The sequence below is a fragment of the Cryptotermes secundus genome, unplaced genomic scaffold (genome assembly GCF_002891405.2).
Source record: "Cryptotermes secundus unplaced genomic scaffold, Csec_1.0 scaffold1759, whole genome shotgun sequence".
Taxonomy (NCBI): domain Eukaryota; kingdom Metazoa; phylum Arthropoda; class Insecta; order Blattodea; family Kalotermitidae; genus Cryptotermes; species Cryptotermes secundus.
The window spans coordinates 439198-446848 of record NW_019720605.1 but is presented as its reverse complement, the minus strand read 5'-3'; the positions used below and the strand labels follow the sequence as shown (position 1 = coordinate 446848).

General features: G+C 38.9%; 1 long non-coding RNA gene across 1 annotated transcript in view; it reads right to left on the bottom strand.

Moving 5' to 3' along the window:
• Positions 1–6293: 6293 nt before the first annotated feature.
• LOC117282816 overlaps positions 6294–7651 on the bottom strand; it is a 2629-nt gene continuing 1271 nt past the window's right edge. Inside the window, exon 2 of the long non-coding RNA XR_004513706.1 lies at positions 6294–6722. This is a non-coding gene — a long non-coding RNA (uncharacterized LOC117282816). The remainder of the gene's footprint in view (positions 6723–7651) is intronic.

Sequence of the window (7651 nt, the reverse complement as noted above, 5' to 3'; positions counted from 1 at the left end):
ATGAAATGCCATTCTGATACAGTAGAATTTGATTTCAAGAAAGAGCCCAAGAAGTAGTGAAATACATCACTTGAGTGGGTTCCCAGTCATTTTCTGTTGGTTACATTCCTGCCTTTATGGACAAAGGCTGATTACCTATTCCCTACAAATAATGTTGATCTAATATTTTTTTTCAGTTCACATTCTTATGAGGATTAAAAATGAGAACACATTAAATTATATCATTTCATTTTCAACTGAACATAAACAGGTATTTTTCTTAAAAAATGCTGAACATTAGCAACAGAAAAAGGGATTCTGAAATCCAAACATTTTAATAGTTGCTAAGCTAGTAAATAAATGGCAAGTATTTTATGTGACATGAAGGTTTGTTACCACATTCAAAAAGAGTGTGGTATTGGTCTCAATCCCAAATGAATGAATGCATGCATGCATAAGGGGTGGGCCATAATAATCCAGCCCTTGTACTGCAACCTTCAATGATCTGTTATGCATCCCTTTTTCTGACGCTGATTAAAATGTGTTTAAATGAAACGTATAGTAAAGTCCTTGTAGATAAACGTTTGTCTGATACATTTCCTATCTAGAATGGTCTAAAACAAGGAGATGCTTTATCGCCACTCATTTTCAACTTTGCTTTAGAATATGCCATTAGGAAGGTCCAGGGAAGCCAGGTGGGACTGAAATTAAACAGGACACATCAACTGTTGGCCTATGTCGATGATGTGAATCTACTGGGTGATAATGTAGATACCATAAAGAAAAACACACAAACTTTAATTGAAGCAAGTAAAGAGGTTGGTCTAGAAGTAAACACAGAGAAAACTGAGTATATGTTGCTGTCTCGTCACCAAAATGCAGGGGAGAATCATGACATAAAGATAGGAAACAGATGTTTTGAAAATGTGACAGTTCAGATATTTGGGAACGATAGAGATTGAACTCGGGTAATGCTTGGTACCATTCAGTCCAGAACCTTTTGTCTTCCATCTGCTGTGCAAAAACATAAAAATTGGAATATATAAAACTATAATTTTGCCTGTGGTTCTGTATGGGTGTGAAACTTGGTCTCTGACATTAAAGGGGGAACATAGAGTGAGGGTGTTTGAGAACAGGGTGTTGAGAATATTTGAACTGAAGAGGGATGAAGTAAAGAGAGGTTGGAGAAAACTGCATAATGAGGAGCTTCATAACTTGTACTCTTCTCCAAGTATCATTAGAATGATCAAGTCAAGGAGGATGAGGAGGGCACGGCATGTAGCACGAATGGAGGAGGCGAATGCATATAGGAGATCGGTGGGAAACCAGAAGGAAAGAGACCACAGAGAAGACCAAGGCATAGGTGGGTGGACAATATTAAAATGGATCTTAGAGAGGTGGGATGGGATGATATGGATTGGGTTGGTATGGCTCAGGATAGGGACCGGTGGAGGGATCTTGTGAACATGGTAATGAACCTTCGGCTTCCATAAAATTCTGGGAAACTCTTTAGTAGCTGCAGAATTGGCAGATCCTCCAGAAGGGTTCACCTCCTTGAGAAAGTACGTAACTGCAGTTAACATAAATCATAACGCTTGCGGGGAATTATATTTTTCCAATCTTAGAAATGGAACTAACTGAATTAGATCACATATCCACAAAAGTGTTCTTGACAAAATAAGAACTTTTCTTCTCAGATGCTTTTCTCTATGATGTACCAGTTCCCTTCAGTCTTTGATCTTAATGTGTGCATTGCACAGTTCAACAGCTACATGATTCCAATCATTATTCTTCACTCCTATTTTAGGGCTTAAGGCCTCCCATGAATTTCAGCATTTATTTTTCTGAACTGGTTACTACAAACAAATCACAGCATAGTCAGATATAATGACCGTATATTAAACACTCAAAGGGAGAATTGTTATATGGTGATTCACTCAGGTAATACAAATAAGTCAATGATGGTGGTACATTGCTACAAGTTTTATGTTTTCGGATATTATCCATCGTCCGGAGATAGGGACTAGCCCTGTCTTTGAACCCAACTGAATAGGTTATACCTGAGGATGGGGACAGAATCCAGTCTGCGAAACGTTGTGTTTTGAAAAATTAACAGGACGGTTTTTAGAAAATAGGCAGGACGATGGATGAAGTCTAGAAACATAATACTTATATACTGCAGGATTTAAACTGTGTGGAGTCCCTTGGGGAAACAAGGCATTGAATATTAAAATATTCTCCAGCAATGTGCTGTGGGAATATAGAGATAAGGCCAATGACTACAGCTGACTGCCATTCAGTGGGTGTCATGAGGACCTAGTATACCTACTTTGGCTTTGTTAAACGTGGAAGTTGAAAATCTGATGGTCGCATTTCTACGACCTTCAGCCTTAACTTTCCATGTCTTTATGCTGCATCTAGTTATACACTGATATGGCACAAGCCCTGCTAAATCTTGCAAAACTTAAAAATGGCCTGAACATCATATGCGAGGGAAAAAGAATCATGTAAGTATAGTTGGCGGGGCAAGGAGTCTGCTCCCGCTTCCACATAACAACACATGCTCCTGTATTTTTGTTAGGTAGTTCACCAGTTCTTTGTCCAGACTACCAAATCTGGCCTAGGTCAAATAGTAACACAATGTGACAAGACAAAACATGTCTCTTTCAGAACGTACAGTATGTGACAAAATATAGAGTACTGAAATGAAAAGACGTCCTGTTGATACCACTGCCTATTCATGTGAAGGCCTCCTGCACGACAGAACCTTCTCAAATCCTGAAGAAATGGTCCGATCACCATGTCCCTGTAGTATTCTTGGGTGATGGTAAGAGCATTGCCTTCCTCATCCTCAATGAAATAGGGGCTTAATATACCGTGTGCTGAGACAGCACACCATATTGTCACACATGTACTATGTAGTGGTTTATGGATGATAACATCTGGCCGCTCAAAACCAAGGAAGTGAGCTGTCTGGCGACTACTTCCGTATGAGCGGAAATAATACTCAACTATGAATACCTCCATCGAGAGACCTATTTCCAACAACAGCTGCATAACACAACTTCCTTTTCACTACTGGGAACACGTGAGGCTGCAGTTATGCCCCATCGACAAACGCACATGTGTGTTCAAGATGCGTGAGTTTCAGTACTGCATCTTTTGGCATATACTGTATTTTGAGCACATAATGTTTTCCTGTGTTGCTGAAGGTGCATGTAGCTACCTTCTGCAATTCTCTGGTCATATCTAGACCATCTGTTAACAATTTCTTTACTGCAAACTGCTGGTGTACTTCAGACAAGGTAAGTCAGCAGCAGAGTTGCTGCTAGTAGTATAAATGTGACAACCTAGGAACTTACATAGTTTTGACAAGGTGAAATTATAATTAAATCATTATTCGTTTCCTCAAATGCAGTTTACAAAATCCAGTTAAATACACGCCTGCTCAATTGATTCCTTTAATTCCATATACTTCAATGTTCAAGGCAGAATAAATTAAAACATTTCAGAAGACAAAGAATCAGTTACAGATTTCCAGAAGTCACTTTGCTTGCCAATAAAATTTTGAGAATTTTCTTTAACTGCATCCTTAGCACTGTAAATGGTAATAGTTACTGTTAGCTTGTGTTCAGACCTTAGCTGTAGGGTAAGTCCCCGGATTCTGCTAGAATGCTTCACCACCAACAAAGAGTATATGGTATTGTGAGAGGTCTCAGAAGAATTCACATACCTTGAAGGTGTTAGCCAACAAACAGGTTGATGACTAAAACAGCTATGCAGAGGGCCACCGAGGAAGATGAAGATTCAGACATGTCAGTAAGTCATTAGGAAAGTATTGCTTCATTTTTGCCATGTAATGCCCTGCCCATACCAACTGTTGGAAGTCATCTGAGAGCAGTTATTACTGGAAAAATGTGTGTGCCAACTGGTTACATGTAAGTTAGAGAAAGTAACCTCGGTGACAAGCAATTGAAGTCAGTAACAGAAACTAGCATGCTTTCATGTGCTCTTGTCTCAGCCCTCTGATACTGAGTTTTTTGATAACATCATTGTCATCTATAGTCAGGGCTTACATACAAGAAATCAATTCTAAACTTGATCTCCACATGTTGCATGCTTTGCAGACATATTTCCTACAGGTCAGTATATTAGAGCTTTGCTTTCAGAATGCCTATGATTCAGTTAGGAGGGAAGTATACAATATTCTCATAGAGTTAGGGATACCCATGAAACTAATCATGCTGATTAAAATGTGTTTAAACTAAAAGTATTGCAAAGTCTGTATAGGTAAATATTTTTCTGATAATTTCACTATTCTGAATGATTTAAACCAAAGGTCTCCAAACTACGGCCCGCAAAAGAATTGTGCAGAAATGCGCCAACTGATCTAATTTTCCAATGAGTACTGGTAAATGTGATTCAGAGCTTATTGACCTCACATATTATACTGCAGTTTGATGGCTTAGCTGTGGAAAGGTTCTTTTGCACTTCTTTCAGCTCAGGAATGAAATTGATATTGTGACGAGCTATCTTACGTCCATCGCCGTGCAACGGCTACAGTGGAAATTGTGGGATCTCCACAATTTCCATTGTAGCCATTGCGCGGCGATGGACGTAAGATAGCTCGTCACATTATACTTGAAAGAGTGTGAAAGGAAGTAGTCATGGCCTAATTGAGGGTAATATCCCAGCATGTGCCTGGAAGGACCAAAGAAAACCATAAAAAAACTTTCATTCACAATAGTCATCATCCCTGACCAAAATCAAATTAGGCATTTCCAAGATACAAGGCAGAAGCATTACCACTTGAGTCAACTTGCTGTGACACAACCATGGAGAACCATGTCATAAGAACACACCAAGATTCAGCGATGTTTTTTTCACATACTAAGAAAATTTATGTTTAGTGTCAGATACAATACTGTCCCCCATGATTCTGAAGTTTTCAGGATGTCTGTCAGCTGAAGATATTGCTTGTTTTATGATTATCCAAGGTACTACATATCACAGACTATCAGAAGTTTTACACTGTATAAAATTATAAAAGGAATATTGTTGAGGGAAAGGAAGGAACTCAAAAAATGCATCACAACAATCTATAAAGTATATTTTAAACCAAAATTAACATACAGTGCTGAAACTTTAGCCCGTTCAAGGAGAAATAAAAGCAAAATCAAGGGAATGGATATGAAATTATTCAGAAGTACCAAATAAGAAAAATGACACAATCATAAACAAAATTGTTAGAGATGGAATTCAAAATTTGTTAACAAAGTTAGAGAAGAAATGATTACAATGGTTGAGAACGTGTGAAGAATGGACAAAACAAGGGTACTGAGAAGAGCATTAGAATTAACATTTAGAGAAAAGGCCTATGGGATGACCCAGAACAAGATGGTTAAAAAGGCAAAAAGACCATTCAGTTCAGCCCTATTAACACAGTGGCTGTGATCTGAAACAAGCACAGCACACAATAAAACAAAAGCATAAAAGTAAAGGTAAACTTGTCCCTGTGCCTAACTAATTAAGCACTATGCCATGAAGGCATATTGGGGAATGGAGGTATAGCTCCAACATTCTTGGCCTTGACACTAGATGTAGGTGAGTGGTCAGTTTCACGCTCCAGCCACTTTACNGTCACTCTCCCGCCCCAGCCACTTTACCCCCAGGGGAAGGGCCAGGTTCCTACTGGACAGGAAGCTGAATAGGCCCCAGAGCCAGTCTGGACACTGTGGAGAAAAGTAAAATCTTGCACTTCCAGGAATCGAACCCACACCATCTGGCCCATTGCTGTACCAACTGAGGTATCCTGAGAGAAGAATAATGGTAGCAAGGACAGATCTGCTGTGTCATGTCATCTAAAATCACAAATAGCAGTAGAACTACATACAACATGCATATTAATTGAAAGCTGCAGAGAATGGTTTATGAAAGCTGACAGTGAAGAAATGGAGGCAAAAGGTAAAGTACTAAGAACATAAATTTCTCATAAAGTAGGCCAACGTTCTACAAAATCTGCAGTAACTTGTATTATAAAACCTGCGGTTTTATAATACAATGAAACCTGGAAGAACACATTACACCCTGAAGAATATCTGGACTAAACAAGAATCAAGAGACAAATAAAGAATTATTACAAACTGAGAAACTTCACATCTTTCGCATTTCACTTAACACTGGTGAACAGAACTATAACCAGATGAATGAAATGGGTGACACTGAGCCTCTATCGAATAAAGTTGGCACTGACATCGCCGACAAGCGGCGGTTGCTCAGTTGGTATAGTTTGCTTGTGGACTAAAGCCACGGAGTTCTTTTTTTTTTGTTCCTTTCCATAAAAATGAATGATAAGAATAGACCAACATGAAGCAACATGGACTGTGAATGCTCACTGCATGATTTCACCCAATGCTCCTCCAGTAGTGCAAATATGTTGTGGCAGAAATACAGTATGAGCAGGAAACACTCGTCACACTGAACCCTGCCAGTGATGACAGAGAGAGTGTGTCTGAAATGCTCGATACTAACTCCACACTCTAACATGGCTGTTCGTTCAAGAAGTCTTGGCCGCACACAGTCGCCGTGTAAGCTTGAAATCATATGACTTTCACACCTTACCTTCTGCACTTAGTACCGTAGGTTTCCAGAGCATGTGGCTGGCCAAGAGGAATACCCAAAAGACCTCCAAATCCATCCACATCACCCAAAACATCAGGGGTCATAGAAAGTTCCATTGTTAGCTGAGAACATAAAAAGTAACACCTAAATTAAGAACAGGGAAAGTAGCGGAAGACAATTGTTTTTGCAGATGTTCTTGCTTTCATTCTTAATCATACTGTGTTAGAGCCATAGCTTACATGCATCAAATGACACAGTGGCTATGAATCATGAATTAAGGACATGAAAACAAAGGTAATGGCCCTAGCAAAACACAGGAAAAACAAAGAAACTCAATCATGTTAGCAGCTTCTTGGGCCACCTATTCAAACCATGTAATACACACACAAATAAGAAAATACAGCCACAAAAAAAAATTATGATTTTACATAGAGGTATGTGATATTTAAATAGACAGTGTCAACAAAACTAAACCAGTATAATCAGTGTCATGGAGGCATACTGCCACACTCCTTCGGCACTTTAACCCATTATTTCTGTGGCTGGCAATCATTAACAAAACTGCACTGGATAAATGTGACTATAATTTTACAACAGAGACACCAATTACTTCTGGAATTTAAATTAATTTATGTTTGTGTTAGTAACAACAAATAAAAAACAAAATGAATAAAGGTTAGGAAGCTTAGCTAGATTACAACAGTTATGTTGGGGTTACTAACTGCACTCAAAACCTGAATTCAGGGACAGTTATAGGAAGTTACTCTCGTCATCATCATCAGTAATCTGTCAGACGACAGGTCCACAGTCTCTTATTCCTCCACTTAATGCGATCTAGAGCTTTCTCTTTCAAATGACAGTATCCTCTTCTGTCCCCAAGGTCATCCAGCATCTTCTTACGTCTTATTCGTCTTCTTGTCACTTCTAGCCGTCCCTCTATCTTTCCTTCAATAACTTCTTTTAGAAGGCAGTTTCTGCGTAAAACATGACCAAACCAATTAGCCTTCCGTTTTCTTATTTCGTATAGGATATTCCTCTGCTCACTGACTGT